The sequence below is a fragment of the Salvelinus alpinus genome, chromosome 8 (assembly GCF_045679555.1).
Source record: "Salvelinus alpinus chromosome 8, SLU_Salpinus.1, whole genome shotgun sequence".
NCBI classification, from domain to species: Eukaryota; Metazoa; Chordata; class Actinopteri; order Salmoniformes; family Salmonidae; genus Salvelinus; species Salvelinus alpinus.
In genome coordinates, this window is record NC_092093.1 from 17,660,940 (window position 1) to 17,681,200 (window position 20,261).

A 20,261-nucleotide genomic window follows, 5' to 3' on the forward strand; every position below is an offset into this window, starting at 1 on the left:
TGGATGGCAGCGGGGTGAACAGGCCGTGGCTCAAGTGCCTAAGATTAATTTCTTCAGCCTCCTGAGGTTGAAGAGGCGCTAATGCGGATCATTTCAGATTGTCAGTGATGTATACACCGAAGAACATGAAGCTTTTCATTTTCTCCACTGCTGCCCCATTGATGTTGATGGGTGCGTGGTCCCTCTGCTGTTTCCTGAAGTCCATGATCAGTTCCTTCGTTTTGTTGACATTGAGAGAGAGGTTAATTTTGCACTCAGCCCAGAACAACGCAGGGAGAATCTTTCTCTCTCTCTCTCTCGCTCTCTCTCTCAGTAAATGGCTTCTTGAATGATTCAGCCCCCATAATTAGAACGCGCCACAAGGTCAATAGAATAGAGTTAGGGACGCCTGTATCTGTTCTGCAGGGAAGGAGTTACAAAGCAAGCCTCCATCCAACAGATAGCAGACTGACTAGCTCCCATCACTGGCTTTTATTACGATTCATCATAATCAATGCTCAGATATTACATCATGCAGCTCTAAAGTGCTGCTTTGTGATATCAAGTAAATCACACTTGACAGCTTTTATAAGAGCGAGATAGAGAGAGAGAGGTTTTATAAGTTCAGTTAAGTTCATTTAGCATTATTATGTGGTTCATTGTCTTCATGTAGTGATTCTGTGAGGTTCTGTTCCTTCCCATGTGCAGAGTCAGACCTCAGAGGGATCTTAGTGAAGTGGCTGTTAGGGTCTTAGCTAACTGAACATAAAACCTCCTAGAGCCTTTAAATCCACAGTGTTCCTGAGTTCATCTCTGGACCTGTGGAAATCAGTTAACATAGCATTCTTACTCAGGATATATAGGATGTAATGAATTCATAATAATTGATCATTGATTGGAGGTATGTAGTGCTTTTACAGATGCTCAAAGTCATTGTTCACACTTTACAGCATACAATTACACATAGAATCATGTCACCGAATTATAGGATCTCAATGCTTTATAGTACATAAACACCTCATCCACCACCAATGTGTAGCTTTTTAACTGTTAATACAGGTTTTGCTCAAAATACTTCTCTTTTTATTTTATTTTTAAATTTTGACCCCCTTTTCTCCCCAATTTCGTGGTATCCAGTTGTTAGTAGTACTATCTTGTCTCATCGCTACAACTCCCATACGGGCTCCGGAGAGACGAAGGTCGAAAGCCATGCGTCCTCCGAAACACAACCCAACCAAGCCGCACTGCTTCTTAACACAGCGCGCATCCAACCCGGAAGCCAGCCGCACCAATGTGTCGGAGGAAACACCGTGCACCTGGCGACCTGGTTAGCCCGCACTGCGACCGGCCCGCCACAGGAGTCGCTAGTGCGCGATGAGACAAACCCCTCCTAACCCGGACGACGCTATGCCAATTGTGCGTCGCCCCTCGGACCTCCCGGTCGCGGCCGGCTGCGACAGAGCCTCTGCGATGCAGTGCCCTAGACCACTGCGCCACCCGGGAGTCTTTTAACCAAGTTAGTATGAAAGAGACACCATCTCGTGAACAGCAGGGGTCCAGCGCTGTGGAAATACGCTGCCTACGTATTTCATACTATTCACCAGAGTAACGTTTGAAATCTCTCCTCGGATGCCTAGCCGTGCTAAATCCCTTTTCCGTTAGCTTAACGTCTTCTTACACCAATTTCAAAGGAAACATATAAAAAGCAGTGGATAGAAGCGAATAGAATCAGGAAATCTGGGAGACTGGTAGGGTTAATGGTGATGTGTCTGTCATTTCCTACCTGCTTTAATAGGGATCCTGCCTGTGACCCATATCGACAGCTACTTTGACTATTCTACAATCCCATCTGATGCTTTAGGTGTTATTGTCTAGGATTTAGATAGTTTAATAATGCATGGATTTTTATGCCTTTTTGGTTCTATCGGTTTTCTCGTTTGAAGAATACGTTTTTACTGGTGTTTTTCCCATATGGAATATTTAAATCAGCAGTTGAAACAATAACAAAGCGTCCTCCCGACCCCTGTTTCAGTACAAAGTTGAGGGATGGGGCTGGATGCAAGGACTGACCATCCATGATATCAAAATGATAGTCTTAACCATGTTTTTAGGCTATTCAGTGTTTGTTTACGTTTACCTTGTTTACAAACATTGGAGTAAAACAAGCTTATTTTGTGTTCTGATGGAGTATAACAGTTGAACTAAGCTCATGAGGCATTTATTTACAGTATAATATTTACAGTATAATCTTCAAGAATCAATGGTTACATATCATTAATTTACAAAAGTCCAAAAATGGATGTAACAACTGCTGCTTGCCTCTTTAAGTACTCTTAGTTTTTACTAAAGCAACCTAATTAGAAAATAATCTCAACATAGTTACCTGTAGCTCTTGACTTTGAGCTTGACCTGTTATGCTAAAAACTCTACAAATCCTTTTAGAAAATAAATTATTCAAGTTGAGTCTCCATTATTCAAGTTGGATAATGGAGTCTCAAGTTATCACTTTACATGACGGAGAGAAACTTCATGCATACTGTAGATCTATCATTTCCCTCCTGTGTCCAACATCAATTCATCCCAGCTCCCAATAGTCCCCCCGAAAAATAATTTTATTCTCTCCCTACAGGTCAAAGTGGTGCTGCGAGTTTGCACCTCTCCCCCCGTACCCCCTCCCCAGCCACCCATTCTCAGAGTGGACCCAGCTAAAAGAAGGGTCACCATGATGGACCCAGCTACCACCCACAATCAACAGCTACATTTCAACTCTAAACCGACACACTCTGGAGCAGCCACCGGTCCCTCTAAGGCATATGTCTTTGACGCAGCCTACCCCCCAGAGTCAACCCAGGTCTGTGGGTACAGTATGGTTGGATTGTTATCTCTGTCTGATGACCTGAAAACTGATGGGACATAAGATGCAGTTTCCAGATAGCCATCGCTATGTCTTAGACTCTCAGCCTCTTTCCTTTCCTAGCAGTGTGTGTTAGTGTTCGATGGATCGAGCTCATTCAGCCAGAGCAGAGCATTTTATGAATTCATTCTTCTTAGCGTTCATTTTATTAGTGTTTTAAACAGCAGGTTAAATGCTAAGGTGGATGAATGGAAGGATTCACCCTCCTTTTCTCGTTTTTTCACCCTCCTTTTTGTCTCTGCCAGGCGGAGGTGTGTGTTGGTATTCTGCCTGACGTCATCCGTTCTGTGGTCAACGGGGCAGACGGCTGCATTCTGTGTTTTGGACATGGTGAAGTGGGTAAGTAATGACTGTATGTGGCCAGGATGACCAACGCTCATATGAGGGTGGCTATTGTGTAACCTTTATTTAACTAGGCAAGTCAGTTAAGAACAAATTCTTATTTACAATGACGGGCTACCCCGGCCAAACCCGGACGACTTGCCTAGTAAAATGACTATTACCACAACCCCTTTTACATAAGGAACAAATCCATCTCTTTCATGTATCTCTTTTATACATCCCTTCCATCCATCTATTTCCTATGAGCGGTGGCATGGGAGGTGCTTCATCCATCTATTTCCTATGAGTGGTGGCATGGGAGGTGCTTCATCCATCTATTTCCTATGAGTGGTGGCATGGGAGGTGCTTCATCCATCTATTTCCTATGAGCGGTGGCATGGGAGGTGCTTCATCCATCTATTTCCTATGAGCGATGGCATGGGAGGTGCTTCATCCATCTATTTCCTATGAGTGGTGGCATGGGAGGATCTTCATCCATCTATTTCCTATGAGTGGTGGCATGGGAGGTGCTTCATCCATCTATTTCCTATGAGTGGTGGCATGGGAGGATCTTCATCCATCTATTTCCTATGAGCGATGGCATGGGAGGATCTTCATCCATCTATTTCCTATGAGTGGTGGCATGGGAGGATCTTCATATGTTTTTGCCGAAGAGATTTTAGTCGCGCAATTTTACATCTAACTACATAGATGTTTAGTGCAGTATTTTTCAGTGAAAAAATGTGCATGAAAACGAGTCATCTCTCGTTCAATGACAACAAACTAAATAAACTTCAGTTAGTGCTAAATACGGCTGCTAGAATCTTGACTAGAACCCAAAAAATTGATCATATTACTCCAGTGCTAGCCTCCCTACACTGGCTTCCTGTTAAGGCAAGGGCTGATTTCAAGGTTTTACTGCTAACCTACAAAGCATTACATGGGCTTGCTCCTACCTATCTTTCCAATTTGGTCCTGCCGTACATACCTACACGTACGCTACGGTCACAAGACGCAGGCCTCCTAATTGTCCCTAGAATTTCTAAGCAAACAGCTGGAGGCAGGGCTTTCTCCTATAGAGCTCCATTTTTATGGAATGGTCTGCCTACCCATGTGAGAGACGCAGACTCGGTCTCAACTTTTAAGTCTTTACTGAAGACTCATCTCTTCAGTGGGTCCTATGATTGAGTGTAGTCTGGCCCAGGAGTGTGAAGGTGAACGGAAAGGCTCTGGAGCAACGAACCGCCCTTGCTGTCTCCGCCTGGCCGGTTCCCCTCTCTCCACTGGGATTCTCTGCCTCTAACCTTATTACAGGGGCTGAGTTACTGGCTTACTGGTGCTCTTTCATGCCGTCCCTAGGAGGGGTGCGTCACTTGAGTGGGTTGAGTCACTGACGTGATCTTCCTGTCTGGGTTGGCGCTCCCCCTTGGGTTGTGCCGTGGCGGAGATCTTTGTGGGCTATACTCGGCCTTGTCTCAGGATGGTAAGTTGGTGGTTGAAGGTATCCCTCTAGTGGTGTGGCGGCTGTGCTTTGGCAAAGTGGGTGGGGTTATATCCTGCCTGTTTGGCCCTGTCCGGGGGTATCATCGGATGGGGCCACAGTGTCTCCTGAACCCTCCTGTCTCAGCCTCCAGTATTTATGCTGCAGTAGTTTATGTGTCGGGGGGCTAGGGTCAGTTTGTTATATCTGGAGTACTTCTCCTGTCTTATCCGGTGTCCTGTGTGAATTTAAGTATGCTCTCTCTAATTCTCTCTTTCTCTCTTTCTTTCTCTCTCTCGGAGGATCTGAGCCCTAGGACCATGCCTCAGGACTACCTGGCATGATGACTCCTTGCTGCCCCCATTCCCCGTGCTGCTGCTCCAGTTTCAACTGTTCTGCCTGCGGCTATGGAATCCTGACCTGTTCACCGGACGTGCTACCTGTCCCAGACCTGCTGTTTTCAACTCTCTAGAGACAGCAGGAGCGGTAGAGATACTCTTAATGATCGGCTATGAAAAGCCAACTGACATTTACTCCTGAGGTGCTGACTTGCTACACCCTCGACAACTACTGTGATTATTATTATTTGACCATGCTGGTCATTTATGAACATTTGAACATCTTGGCCATGTTCTGTTATAATCTCCACCCGGCACAGCCAGAAGAGGACTGGCCACCCCTCATAGTCTGGTTCCTCTCTAGGTTTCTTCCTAGGTTCTGGCCTTTCTAGGGAGTTTTTCCTAGCCACCGTGCTTCTACACCTGCATTGCTTGCTGTTTGGGGTTTTAGGCTGGGTTTCTGTACAGCACTTTGAGATATCAGCTGATGTAAGAAGGGCTATATAAATAAATTTGATTTGATTTGAACAAAGAATTTATTGGAGAATCCCTACTGTTGACCAATCACAGACGACGGGGCGTAGACAGCGGCTCCGAACTTTGGCTTGCCTCCAGAAATAAATGTGTGTCCCCGAACAGCCGAAAAAACCCTCACCAAAGTCCAAAACGAACAAAAACGTCACAAAATGTTGTCATAGAATTTGCACAAACTCTACTGAACTGGGAAGCATGTGGATGCCTTTAACCTCATTCAATTAGAGTGAGTAAACCTAGGGTCCCTCCCTCCCTACTGAATCACTTAGGTGGTTTCTACTCTTGTTTTAATCCACATCCTCATTCTAGGCATAGGCCTAATGGCTCAGTTCTAGGCAATCTTGTATCTCTTCCAATTCAAGCCAACCCCATGGTATTTTCTAATAAATAGGGGGTTACCGGCTGAACGTGGCATGTTCGAATTAGAGACTCCGTCTGATCTGAATTCACGCAGCTGCGGCCTTTGAGTAATTCATGTAAATGCTCGAAGTTTGATTTCAATAATTTATTTTATTGTGTAAATCTGGCGGGCGTTCTGGTTATAACTGAATCTTGGTTAAAGAAGTCTATACTGGACTCTGATTTGTCTCTGACTGGATATAATGTTTTTAGAGAACAACTTGACTGTTTCTGTATCCATCACCACCCCTGTCCCTAAGCAATTTGAATGTCTAGTCCTAAATGTGGGCCTTGGTAATAATGCCCATTTGACACTAACGGGAATTTATCGCCCTTCCTCGGTCTCCTCATGTGCTCTTAACAAATTGTCTGACCTGCGGTCCAACTACTAAATCCAATTTAAAAAACCCTGAAAAACCTACTCTCTTAGATATTATTCTAACAAATACCCCTCAAAAGTTTACAGCAAATGGGATATTTGCCAATGAGTTCAGTGACCATTGTCCAGGAGCCTACATAAGAGATGTTAAGATACCTAAATCTCGCTCATGCATTATTATAAAAATACATTTTAGGAATTTTTATGAGCAACATTTCTTGTCTGAGCTGAGGCTGAGTGACTGTTGGGTTGTGTTAACTATCACTGACTCGGATCAGGCTCTTAATTGTTTTATTTCCCTGTTTAACTTTGTTGCAGATAAACATGCACCGCACAAAAGGATACGGGTGAAAGACAGATCTAATCCTTGGTTCACGCATAAGTTGTCTGTTAAATTACAGGAAAGAAATGTAGCTTGGGCAAAGGCAAGACTGACTGAGTAAGTTTACATGCACTCTAATAATTTTATATTATCCTGATTATGGCAGAAGGCCGAGTATTGGCATTAGTCATGTAAACCCCTTACTCTGTTTATCTTAACCGGCTTTAGGCCTTACTTGAAGTAAGCATACGGCGATTAAAACAGCTGGTTTTCTGAGCAATCTTTCTAATTATTAGAACATGTACACAGCTGAATCAGCGTTCCAGTGGTGTATTTGATCTGCACATGTACCAGCACCGGGTAACACAACCTTCCCTCTTATCCATGAGAGAAGTGAGTTCAGAAAAACTGAATGTGTGCATCTTGTAAATAGTTTTCACATACACACTTTTATGTCAAAACTCAAAATCAAATAGTCTTCGCAAAAATAGCATAGTCACTGTGGTATAACATTTATTTTGATTCGTGATTTTCTGCATTTATAAAAAGTCCCATCAGTAGCCTGTTCTTTACTCTGCACGTCCAACAGCAGCTCTCAGAGGGCGGTGCCAAAGGTTTCAATTTCTGTACATTGTAGATTGAAGAACTCCTGCACAAACTATGGTTGCACCCTACTCCCTATATAGTGCACTGCTTTTGACCAGAGGCCATAGGGCTCTGGTTGAAAGTAGTGCACTACATAGTGAATAGGGTTCCATTTGGGATGCAACCATTAATAACTTTGCATGTTGCTTCATGTGAAGGGTAGGAGTTTTTACTCACCAATGTAACAACACAGTGTGGTCAAAGATTTAGTAACTTAGTTGCAGTCACAATCTGGTTACCTATAAGTACAAACATAGTTATGTTTTTGGGATATTACATACTTATTAACTTATTTCCGGATATCTTCTAAACTTCTCAACGCCATATGGAGGATCTACTCTGTGCTACCAAACTCGTATGCTAGCTCAGTAGCTAGTTCAAGCGGGCTAACGTTAGCCACTAGCCATGTTAGTATGTAATTACATTCCAGACCAAGTGTTGGAGGTTGTGAGGTACAATCCAAAAATCATGAGGAAGTGTGATGTAACAAGGAGCAGATGGAGACTTTGTGGCTGTGTTATCTAGTTAAAATGGCGTCGAAGAGAAATGGCTGACGTTTTACATGCCCATAACCAATTGTGCTATTTAGTATTTTTTTGTTGTTGTGTGGTTTGTAATATTTTTTTTACTTATTTTGTACATAATGTTGCTGTTACCGTCTCCTATGACCGGAAATAACTTGTGGACATCAGAACTAGGATTACTCACCACGAACTGGAAGAAGCTTTTTCCTTTAACGAGTCCGACGAGAAACATATAGTGCTCTCCCGTGAACAGGCCCAGATCCCCGTCATTTGTGTGAAGAAAAGATGGAGGAAAAGAGGACGCAGATCGGGCTGCCTTTTGAGAATCCGTAGGCGATCGAGTAAACTCCCACTGCCATCAATTCTACTTGCTAACGTGCAATCATTGGAAAATAAAATTGATGACCTATGATATCCTACCAACAGGACATTAAGAACTGTAATATCTTGTGTTTCACAGAGTTGTGGCTGAACGACGACATGGATAATATACAGCTGGAGGGATTTAATGCACCGGAAGAACAGAGAAGCTACGTCTGGTAAGACGAGGGGTGGGGGTGTGTGTCTTTTTGTCAGGAACAGCTGGTGCAAGATGTCTATATAAGTCTCAAGGTATTGCTCGCCTGAGGTATAGTACCTTATGAGAAGGTGTAGACCACACTATCTACCAAGAGAGTTCTCATCTATGTTATTCGTAGCCGTCTATTTACCACCACAGACCGATGCTTGCATTAAGACCGCACTCAACCAACTCTTTTTTCCTTAACAGTATTTTCATGTAGCCTCATTTTGTCCAGCTAATAGCCTAACCACTGACAAGCAACACTATGGACTAAACGTTCAAATTCTGTTGCTGCATGATTATTTTTCTGTGACAATACAGGTCCAATTTAGATCTTACATCTGTACTCCATTCTATTCCATTCTACTTGACCTGTAGGCTCCCACCCGCGGCGTCTCTCCCATGACACGTCCCTCTCTCTCAGGAGGTCAGCCAGTGCCCCCAGGTCTCGCTGGATAGAGAGTGACATCCCAGAGGCCTACGAGATCAAGGTGTATGAGTTAGACGACGTGGAGAGGCTGCAGAGGAGAGGAGGAGCAGACAAACAGGTGAGGGGGCGAGATGTTGGTGTTTAAAGATAGGCTTGGATACATGTTTAGTATATCAGGGGAAATCAGGGCTTTTCTTGAGTTTGTGTACAAACACATAAATAGCCAAACACAATCGCAAACTTAGCATGCATTACATGATACTAGCATGTACATAATCTCCATGTGCACTACATACAGTGCCTTCAGAAAGTATTCACACTCCTTGACAGTGACAACAATACAACAGATATACACAACATGAAATATTGAGATCGGTTGCTATCTTAAAATCAATAAAAAGGAGCAGTCATAGTGCAAAAGTGCAGCAAAATATATACATTTAATTTCACGTACGTGCAGATTCAAAAAGTGTATGGCCTGTGGGATAAAAGAGTTCTTGAATCTGTTGCTATTGAGTTTGGGAAGTCTAAAACAACAACTTGAGGGGAGAAGCGCAAAATCGTTGCGGGGGTGATCAGGCCAGTCTAGGAGGAGAGCTACTGTTAGCTACTCTCCTCACCACTTGCTTTCTGAATGTCACTGAGAGATGTGCCTATTGCACCCCGATGACCTTGCTGTCCGCCTTAACCACCCTGTCCAACCTATTTCTGTTGCAAACATTAAGATTGCCAAACCAGGCCACCATTGAGAACATCAGTACGGATTCAATAAAACTCCTGTAAAACAGTGTAATTGGCTGTCTTGCTGATATTAAACAAGTTAATCTTTCTCAGGAAAGAAAAAACTTCTGCTGTCGCTTTTTACAGATGGCATCTGTGTTCTCCTCAAACATCAACTTGTTGTCCAGCACTGTTCCCAGGTACTTGAAGGTACTAACCAGCTCCATGTCCAGCAATAATCAACAACCAATTTGACAGAGCTTGAAGAATTCTTTCAAGAATAATGTGCAAATGTTGCACAATCCAGGTGTGGAAACTCTTAGAAACTTACCTAGAAAGACGCATAGCTGTAACTGCTGCCAAAGGTGCTTCGACAAAGTATTCTACAAACTATGTTTTTCATTTTCAATAAATTAGCAAACATTTCTAAAAACATTTTTTCACTTTGTCATTATGGGGTTGAGAAAACAAATCAATTTACTATTGTAATGATGGGGCGGTTGTAACGAGTATTACCGAAGGTGGCTTCCCTTCCTGTTCGAGTGGCGCTCGGCGGTCGTCGTCGCCGGTCTACTAGCTGCCACCGATCCCTTTTTCCTTTTCGTTTGGTTTTGACTAATTGATTTCACCTGTTTATTGTTTGGTTGTTAGGGTGGTGCTATTTAAGTTCGTTTAGCCCGTTTCTGTTTGTGCGGGCTTGTCTTTCTGTTTTGTATGAGGTTGTTCGTTTATTTTGGGGTTTTCCACAGTCTGGATTTATTTTCCAGTGTGTACTTTATTCAAGTCGGATTTTTACGCCAATGTTTTGACGTTACCAGTTGTTCTTCTGGTTGGACATTAAAGAGTGGTTTTTCCCCATATCTTTGCTCTCTGCGCCTGACTCCTCACAATTGTCCTCATTGATCGTAACAGCGGTGAGTCGGAAGCAGGTGCAACGTTTTAATAAAACCAAACCAAGAACATTACACTAACATAAGGCAGAACGCCGATACACAACAACAATACCAACTAGTGAGTGAACATGGGAGAGTGACATATAAAGGGGAGGAAATGATGAAGGTAATGGAGTCCAGGTGTGAATCATAATGATTAACAGGTGCGCGTAATGATGAGTGATAGGTGTGCGTAATGATGAATCCCAGGACCGGTGGTTAGTACTTTGGCGACGTCGTACGCCGAAGGGGAGGAGCAGGAGCAGACGTGACAAATACATTTTTGAATTCAGGCTGTAACACAACAAATTGTGGAAAAAGTCAAGGGGCATGAATACTTTCTGACGGCACTGTACATACCGTACATACATACGTTCATAAATACATAGAATTATGAACTAGCCTTTGAAAATGTACTATTTTCTAATTTAAGGTTAACATAGTCAGAAGATGTGTCACAAATGGCACCCTATCCCTACATATACAGTACCAGTCAAAAGTTTGGACACCTACTCATTTAAGGGTTTTTCTTTTCTTTTTACTATTTTCTACATTGTAGAATATTAGTGAAGTCATTAAAACGATGAAATAACACATGGAATCATGTAGTAACCAAAAAAGTGTTAAACAAATCTAAATATATTTGAGATTCTTCAAAGTAGCCACACTTTGCCTTGATGACAGCTTTGCACACTCTTGGCATTCTCTCAACCAGCTTCACAAGAGTGTGCAAAGCTGTCATCAAGGCAAAGGGTGGCTACTTTGAAGAATCTAAAATGTATTTTGATTTGTTTATCACTTTTTTTGTTACTACAGGGTTCTATATGTGTTATTTCATCGTTTTGATGTCTCTACTATTATACAACAATATAGAAAATAGTCAAAAATTAAGAAAAACCACGGATTGAGTAGCGGTGCCCACATTTTTGACTGGTACTGTATATAGTGAAACATTTTGACCAGGGCCCATAGTGCTCTGTTCAAAAGTAGTGCACTATGTATTAGGAATAGGGTTCCATTTGGGACACATCCAGGATACTTGGGTTTTGTTGTTGTGAAAAACTCTGAGTTGGATAAAATATTTAGCCGAAGCTCACCTTGCCCTTAAATGTCTGTGTTGCTGTTAACAGGGGATAGCTTGCTTCAGTGCCAAACTCAAGTTCCTGGAGCACCGTCAGCAGAGGGTGGAGGAGATGAGAGCCAAGTACAACAGCCTGAAGACAGAGCTGGAGCTGGCCAAACAGAACCTCAGGCTGGAGCCAGGGAAATGGAACCAGGAGTGTGGGTGTTTTCTGTAGATTCATCAGACATTAATTAACTAGTCAGTTTATTTCTCTTAGCAACTGGACTTACACTACAAGGTGTGTGAACATTCTTCTTTTCATTAGTGACCAATGCAATAGCAACTGTACTAAACCATTTATCTTGTGGAGTTCTTTTCAGCAACCATTGCATTGACTCTTGGTATTGTCATAGAATCAGTCTAATAGATAGAATATTCCATCCTACTGTGGCCCTTAAACAACTTATTCTCTCCTGTGCTTGTCTGGTGTGTTGGTGAGGATATGTTATGTTAGGTGGCTAATATTGATCCTCAGAGGCCTTCCTCATTCATGTTATTTTGAGATGATGGCTAGAAAAATTAACCTCACGTTTGTGTAGTTGACCTGTGGCAGACGTTTGAGGTGGACTCTCTGTAGCACCTGGAAGCCTTGGAGGTTGTCACGGCGAGGCTGGAGAGCAGGGTCAACCTCTGCAAGGCCAACGTCATGATGGTCACATGCTTCGACGTTGCCACCAAGCGCCGGCAAGCGAGGAGATGTCGTCGGAAGGACAGCAGCAAGGATTCATGGGAATTTAGTGTTCATTTTGTGTAATTTTGTTCCCAGTGTTGTTAATAGATGTACAGAGAGAACGCCACGATGGAATACCACTGTCACAGAAAAGTTTTGACAATTTTTTTGGTGCTTATCTGAATTCCTCTTGAAAACATAAACGTTTGCATTTCAACTCCCTAACAGTAGGTCGAAGTATCACTCAGTGTGGACTTCTCATGGAGAAGAGGGAGTGAAATCTCGGAAGATCACAGAGCACACTCACTCTGAATGATGTATGTTCTGACTCATGCAGATCAGTATTCACTGTTATGTTGATAGATCAGCTCAAGGCACTCCAACACACACTCCAACTAATCACAATGACTCACTGATACATATACCACAACTTCACCTGGATGACACACACACACACACACACACACCATAGGAGGCCAGGCTCATTGTAATGGCTGGAATGGAATCAATGGAATGGTTCCAAACACATGGAAACAACATGTTAGACTCCGTTCCATTGATTCCATTCCAGCCATTACAATGAGCCCATCCTTCTATAGCTCCCCCCACCAGCCTCCTCTGACACACACTCCATGATGTTTGTTTTATGAATCTTATTTACAGTATCAGCATGTTGTGTGTGTAACAGTTTTAACTTTAGTCCGTCACCTCGCCCCGACCCGGGCGCGAACCAGGGACCCTCTGCACACATCAACAACAGTCACCCACGAAGCATCGTTACCCATCGCTCCACAAAAGCCACGGCTCTTGCAGAGCAAGGGGAACCACTACTTCAAGGTCTCAGAGCAAGTGACGTCACCGATTGAAAGGCTGTTAGCGCGCACCACCGCTAACTAGATAGCCATTTCACATCGGTTACATGTGTCAACACTTTATAAGCTACATGTCTTCCTATTTCTCTGTATTTATTATGGTATTGGTATGTACTGTGTCCTACAACGTTCATGCTAAAGTTGAAACTGTTCTACAGTGGTTGTGTACCCTCTTATGCTTTGTTCATTCAGCTGAGTCGAATGGCTTCGTGTGAGAGCTGGAAGCTTGGCACAACATGCTGATGTGTTATTAATGCCAACACAGACTACTGTTTTAAACACTAGTTGAAGAAGGGTGACAAAACACTACCACAGTAAACAAGAGTAACAGTAGTTTTCCATTGACCCAGGTTTATTTGACAAAAGCAACGTTGCAACTTGTGTAGGGTAACGTGGGGTAACTAGCCCTCCCAAGAACAATTGCTGGAACAAAAAAAGCAGCGTTTGCTATTTAGAAAAAAGAGTTATGTGGATGATGGTAATGGTTAACCAAACAAACTGTGAAGGAAAATAAGTGGCTAGAGTTTACACGGTTTTAGTTATTTAATGAAATGTTCATAGAAAAGGGACGTTTTTCCAAAGTACCTGGAGTAGTTACCCCACGTTACCTTAATGGAAACGGCAGAATAAGGATGCATTTTCTAAAGACCACGCTTCTATCAACAGTTTTTATGTGAGTAAAGTTACCGCATATAAAAAATAATCAGGACAGCTGTGATGGAAACAGAAAGTTTGTGTACAATTTTATAAATGGCGACAGAGAATTTGTTTGTTCGACATGGTGGGATCTTTTTGTGTCGGCGGTAAAATTAATTAGGCAAGAAATGGCTGTTTTAATGATGGTTATTATATCAATGTATACAAAAGTGTTTTGGCTTTATGTGCAAATATTGATATAATAACTGTCATAACAAAGTAAACTTGGAGTCACGAGATGATATGGTGTGTCGTCCTCCCTACGACTCGGGAAACCATGCAGTTTATTCGGCTACAGATGAAATAAACTACGATGAACTTCACAGGGTGGAGAAAGTGCAAGCTGGTGATGAGCTTGATGCTCCTTTCAGATAAATATCCAGTGTCTTATTCTGGTGACAAAATAAAAAAAATCATAAAAAAGGAAGTCAGTCTTACTGTTGAAAGTTGTAATAGTAGAATGCACAAGGTGCCATTTTGAAATAGGGTTTTCCTCTTGACATATCAGTCATTGTATATTGTACCTTAGAGAGCTATTGATAACTTGCCAGAAATGTCCAGATCAACTAACCCGTGTCAGCTAACGTTTTTTAGCCCACATATTTTGTTGTAATGTTTGAGTCACTCAAATATCACACGAATGCACATTAGACATGGCAAAATGTATACAATTGAATGATAATGAGCTTTAAAACAGTTAAAAGTTCTCTGTACCCCATGACAAAATGTGTAGAATTGCAGGAAATAAGCTTTATACCTGCAACATTTTCTCTCCACCAATGAACAGTGCTTGTGTCCATAGAAATGGCCATAGAATATTCCCCAATGCTGGCAGGGGGGCCTGAAAAAAAAAGGTTTGGGAACCCGTGCACTATATAATGCAATTTTTTTTATGACAAAACCATCAGTAGAGTTGACACTCCAACATACATACACACACACACACACACACACACACACATAAGCTCACACACACAAACACACAAACACATACATATTGACTACACACACACACACACTCACACATAGAGACACTTTCACTCTTCACATAAGCTGCTGCTACTCTGTTTAGAGTAGAGAGCTGATTGCCTAGTCACTTTTGCCTAGTCACACCCAACCTACATGTACATATTATCTCAATTACCTCAACTACCTTGTACCCCTGCACATTGACTCAGTACTGGTTCTTCTTGTATATCGCCTCGTTATTGTTTTTATTGTGTTACTATTTCCTTTTATATTTAGGCGTGACGTTTTGATAACCATGTAAAACTCTCTAGGATAAGGTGGCTTTATTCAATATATTCGCCTGTATTTAACACCCCAAAATAAAATGCTAATTAGTTGCTAATATGGCAATCATAAACAACTACTGTACAAATGCCATGATGATCTGGATTAGTGGCGAAGGACAGAATCTCAGGGTTTACTTTCTAATGTTAGCTAAATGTAGTAATTAATAAATTGGCTACATTTCTTTAAATGGACAATTTTGTGAACTGTCTTGTGCAAGTTTTAAATTGACACAATACCTGTTAGCAAAAGTGTCAGCTAGAGATGATGTGCAGGAGCTTGCAGGGATTTGTAGTCTTGTATGATGTCTATTTTGATGCTGATTAGCATTTTTGAATCTGAGAGTAAATAAAGCCAAATATATTGATATAAGTCACCTTGTCCGAGAGAGATTTACATGGTTGTCAAAACGTCAAGCCAGGGTAAGCCTACACGAAACACAGTCCTTATTTTTAGTGTTTCAAATATACCCTATGGGAAAAATGAAAGGTGGAAAAATGATTGGAACCATTTCCATGTTTGACCGCTAGGTTTTATGGGTATTAAGACCTTCTTTTGTGGTGCTCTATTGTATTTGAGGAATGTGATTCGATTTTTAGCAAAAAGCAATTTCTCAAGCAAGAATTTTGCTAGGACTGTCTGGGAGTGGTCTGAGTGGGAAACTGAAAAGTAGCTTTTATTGGCAGAGAGGTTTGGAACTATCTTTCTTATTGGTCAAATAACTAATTTACCGCTTGGTGATGTCACCAGGCAGGCCAAAAGGCCATCCCACCAAAACAGGCTGAAATTTCAGGTGTCTTTTCAAACAGCTCTTAAACCAAAAGGGTATTATCATAATTTTCACAACTTCACAATATTATTCCAACCTGTTAGTGTGGATATATACAGTGGGGAGAACAAGTATTTGATACACTGCCGATTTTGCAAGTTTTCCTACTTACAAAGCATGTAGAGGTCTGTAATTTTTATCATATGTACACTTCAACTGTGAGAGACGGAATCTAAAACAAAAATCCAGAAAATCACATTGTATAATTTTTAAGTAATTAATTTGCATTTTATTGCATGACATAAGTATTTGATCACCTACCAACCAGTAAGAATTCCGGCTCTCACAGACCTGTTAGTTTTTCTTTAAGAAGCCCTCCTGTTCTCCACTCATTACCTGTATTAACTGCACCTGTTTGAACTCGTTACCTGTATAAAAGACACCTGTCCACACACTCAATCAAACAGACGCCAACCTCTCCACAATGGCCAAGACCAGAGAGCTGTGTAAGGACATCAGGGATAAAATTGTAGACCTGCACAAGGCTGGGATGGGCTACAGGACAATAGGCAAGCAGCTTGGTGAGAAGGCAACAACTGTTGGCGCAATTATTAGAAAATGGAAGAAGTTCAAGATGACGGTCAATCACCCTCGGTCTGGGGCTCCATGCAAGATCTCACCTCGTGGGGCATCAATGATCATGAGGAAGGTGAGGGATCAGCCCAGAACTACATGGCAGGACCTGCCCAATGACCTGAAGAGAGCTGGGACCACAGTCTCAAAGAAAACCATTAGTAACACACTACGCCGTCATGGATTAAAATCCTGCAGTGCACGCAAGGACCCCCTGCTCAAGCCAGCGCATGTCCAGGCCCGTCTGAAGTTTGCCAATGACCATCTGGATGATCCAGAGGAGGAATGGGAGAAGGTCATGTGGTCTGATGAGACAAAAATAGAGCTTTTTGGTCTAAACTCCACTCGCCGTGTTTGGAGGAAGAAGAAGGATGAGTACAACCCCAAGAACACCATCCCAACTGTGAAGCATGGAGGTGGAAACATCATTCTTTGGGGATGCTTTTCTGCAAAGGGGACAGGACGACTGCACCGTATTGAGGGGAGGATGGATGGGGCCATGTATCGCGAGATCTTGGCCAACAACCTCCTTCCCTCAGTAAGAACATTGAAGATGGGTCGTGGCTGGGTCTTCCAGCATGACAACAACCCGAAACACACAGCCAGGGCAACTAAGGAGTGGCTCCGTAAGAAACATCTCAAGGTCCTGGAGTGGCCTAGCCAGTCTCCAGACCTGAACCCAATAGAAAATCTTTGGAGGGAGCTGAAAGTCCGTATTGCCCAGCGCCAGCACCGAAACCTGAAGGATCTGGAGAAGGTCTGTATGGAGGAGTGGGCCAAAATCCCTGCTGCAGTGTGTGCAAACCTGGTCAAGAACTACAGGAAACGTTTGATCTGTGTATTTGCAAACAGAGGTTTCTGTACCAAATATTAAGATCTGCTTTTCTGATGTATCAAATACTTATGTCATGCAATAAAATGCAAATTAATTACTTAAAAATTATACAATGTGATTTTCTGGATTTTTGTTTTAGATTCCGCCTCTCACAGTTGAAGTGTACCTATGATAAAAATTACAGACCTCTACATGCGTTGTAAGTAGGAAAACCTGCAAAATCGGCAGTGTATCAAATACTTGTTCTCCCCACTGTATATAAAACACAGGAACATCACGTTTTTTGTCAGGGCTGGGCCTTTAAGGTACATTAATGAAACATGATGCAACAGTTTAGCCATTAGCTGCTGTCGCTACGGCTGTTTTCCAGTGGGAAGGTAATGAGGATGCCCAGTCAGCCAGAGTTCATTTCTAAAGGTAGCCCATTACAAAGTCAGACTCATCACCCCCCCCCCCCCCCCCCCCCACACACACACACACACACACAGATCGCTCTGCGTTCCAGCCTTTCTCTCTTTCTGCTCTACTTCACCGTCATTTAGGACTCATTTGAAATCTCCACGAAAATAACAATGCAGATGTGAACAGGGCAACTATATCTAGAAAGGACAGACATACAGTATGATAAGGGTCATTCAAAGGGTTAATACTAGTGAGCTGCCTGTGTTGGATGTGCCCCCACGTTGTCACAAACGATTCTCAACACTGTGACTGTTGGATTTCACACTTTGAATCACCAATTCTAGAAATATTGTCTACATATACACAGACAAAGGCTATGCATCTTTTTAAATAGTAAGTTACCCATGGAATTCTTCAAATACATTTTGACCATTTAATTATAATGGAAACCTGCACAGAGGACCCCAGAGGTATCAAGCACATGCATATAGGAGTAGGCTAGAAGAACCCTGACTCAGTTACTTTACTGATGATACACCAGTGCAATATCAAGTGTCAGATATTGAATAAGCTTTCCATGAGAATGATACCAAAGCTCTCTAATATATATTGTTATATGCGGTTTCTAAGGAGATGCCTTTTACACAATACTTTCCCACATTTTGTAAATACTGGGCAAAAAAACACATACAAGCCCATAAATACATTCCTCTAGTTACAGTTACTGCAGGCCAGTCGGTGAGCGATATAAGAGTTCAGCCAGAAGATGTCCCCATTGCCTCCGTTGTACAATAAAATGATATATTTTGCAATGAGGAGCTGCAACAGAAATGTCCCGGATTAGATCGTAAACAACCATGGATCTGCAGAGGACATCACTTTAGATGACAGATTATAGAAATCACTACCCACGGTGACCCTCACTATTATAGCATCATGTGCATTTACAACATCGCGTTCAGAATAGAAGGGATTGAGTTGTATGAACGTTGATGACCGTTCCGGTGATTGTCACCCACGAATCTACCGCGGGACATTATATTGCATGTGTGAGTATGCATACATCCGCGTGATGAGGTAGCCTACCACAGTTTGTACTGTTGTTATCATTGAGTGCTCTTCGGGTATAATTATGACAGTATGTTAGCCCATAAAGCTATAGCCTAAATATCGCATTAATGGCTTTTTGAATCTGCAACGTTTATTGGACTAGCCTGAAATGTTTGCTCTTCATTGCCGAATAATAAACATGAAATAGTTTATTAGGTGAAAATATATACTGTAAATTGCTATATTGTAGCGCATGAATCCTGTTTATTACTCTTACTGTGTAGATTTAAACAGTATTTACATGAATTGAAACAACATGAAAGGCTTGGCTTGGACTGATCATTTTGACTACACCGAGCAGAGCACGCACTTGAAAGCAGAACGCATCAGCTTCAGCATCAATTCTTCGCTATTGGTTGGCGACATAAAGTAGCCTTCATTTAAATACATGGTCCTGTAAACGTCACAAAATAAAAGTACACATGACTACAAGAAAAATAACCTAATAAGACCAAATAGACCTCTGAAATGACAACATTTCTGTTACACATATTACTCTATATATCAAAAAGATTAATTGTAATCAGTAGTCTTGTCAGTTTCAGGTTGGATGATACAAACATGGTTGAGGAACGGTGTGCAAACGTTCCGTGAGTTTTGTCACTTTAAATCTATGTAAGAGCTATGAGTAATGCTCAGTCACAGTGGTTTGATAATAGGAGGGTAAAGGCCAGCCACTACTACACAGTAGACAGGATTCACACCATATGAGTCACAGTCCTCCTTGCTCTAAGCTGTGTTCTAACTGTCACATTCTATTTTCTAGTTCTATGTTCTAAACCCGCTCACATCCACATGACTGTGAACATGGCACCAAGTGTTCCGAGCTGACACTGTGCATTTTCCATCCATACTCTGGTCATTCATTCAAGCATAAATGTAGGCTAGGTCTTATGATGGAGGTTGTTTAGTAAACACTGTGTCAACTGGCTTTCTCTGTCTCCGTCTCCGTGTGTGTGTGTGTGTGTGTGTGTGTGTGTGTGTGTGTGTGTGTGTGTGTGTGTGTGTGTGTGTGTGTGTGTGTGTGTGTGTGTGTGTGCAGGGCCCGTCTACCTCCAACCCTCTCTTATTCTACACATTTTGCCATGGGGAAAGAGAGACATTTGCACAGTTTTAAAGCTAATTCCCTGCAAGTCTACACATGTTGCCATTGCTTATGATGTGTTCATATGCAATCTGGGGGTCCCCCGACCTCCAGGTGGCCCCGAACCAAGATTATTTTGTGTATGTTGGGGCCCCTGGAGGCCAGGCTTGTAACACAAAGAGTTCTCTCAGAAGAGATTCACTCAGCAAAATAACTAGCATTTCACTCCTACTCTTCTGCACATTGAGTTTTCTCACTAACTCAAGTGGGAGTGCAGTCAGTAATGAAATCATGC

General features: G+C 42.2%; 1 protein-coding gene across 4 annotated transcripts in view; it reads left to right on the forward strand.

Annotated features, from left to right (window-relative positions):
• The first annotated feature begins 1,154 nt into the window (after positions 1-1,154).
• Positions 1,155-20,261, forward strand: part of LOC139582651 (consortin-like) — a 30,223-nt gene continuing 11,116 nt past the window's right edge. For 2 of the 4 annotated variants that reach the window (XM_071412842.1, XM_071412843.1), the window contains exons 1-6: positions 1,155-1,495; positions 2,609-2,830; positions 3,139-3,232; positions 8,296-8,374; positions 8,776-8,945; positions 11,610-13,817. The gene's annotated coding sequence lies outside the window, so the exon portion shown is untranslated. Of the gene's footprint in view, positions 1,496-2,608; positions 2,831-3,138; positions 3,233-4,996; positions 8,177-8,295; positions 8,375-8,775; positions 8,946-11,609; positions 13,818-18,584; positions 18,822-20,261 lie in introns of those variants that run through there. The other 2 variants (XM_071412844.1, XM_071412845.1) reach the window with 2 other exon arrangements.